A 471-nucleotide genomic window follows, 5' to 3' on the forward strand; every position below is an offset into this window, starting at 1 on the left:
GGGCCCCCAGGGGGAGCTGTCCGCACGGCCACCCCTCCCGTGGCCTGGCCTTAAAGCGTCTCTGTCACCACACACACATCACAGGGAGTGTCCCCGAGGGACACGGACCCCTTCACCATACACACACACACACACACACACATCACAGGGAGTGTCCCTGTCACCCCACACACACACACATCACAGGGAGTGTCCCCAAGGGACATGGACCCCTTCACCATACACACACACACACACATCACAGGGAGTGTCCCCAAGGGACATGGACCCCGTCAACATACACACACACGCATATCACAGGGACTGTCCCCGAGGGACACGGACCCCTTCACCATACACACACACACACATCACAGGGAGTGTCCCCGAGGGACATGGACCCCGTCACTGTACACACACACGCATATCACAGGGAGTGTCCCCAAGGGACATGGACCCCTTCACCATACACACACACGCATATCACAGGGA

General features: G+C 59.0%; 1 protein-coding gene across 1 annotated transcript in view; it reads right to left on the reverse strand.

Annotated features, from left to right (window-relative positions):
- Positions 1-471, reverse strand: part of PPP2R3B (protein phosphatase 2 regulatory subunit B''beta) — a 52,784-nt gene that overhangs the window by 42,805 nt on the left and 9,508 nt on the right. The gene's annotated exons all lie outside the window — the stretch shown is intronic.

The sequence above is a fragment of the Orycteropus afer genome, unplaced genomic scaffold, assembly GCF_000298275.1.
Source record: "Orycteropus afer afer isolate SDZICR_OR568_19922 unplaced genomic scaffold, OryAfe1.0 scaffold00663, whole genome shotgun sequence".
NCBI lineage: Eukaryota > Metazoa > Chordata > Mammalia > Tubulidentata > Orycteropodidae > Orycteropus > Orycteropus afer.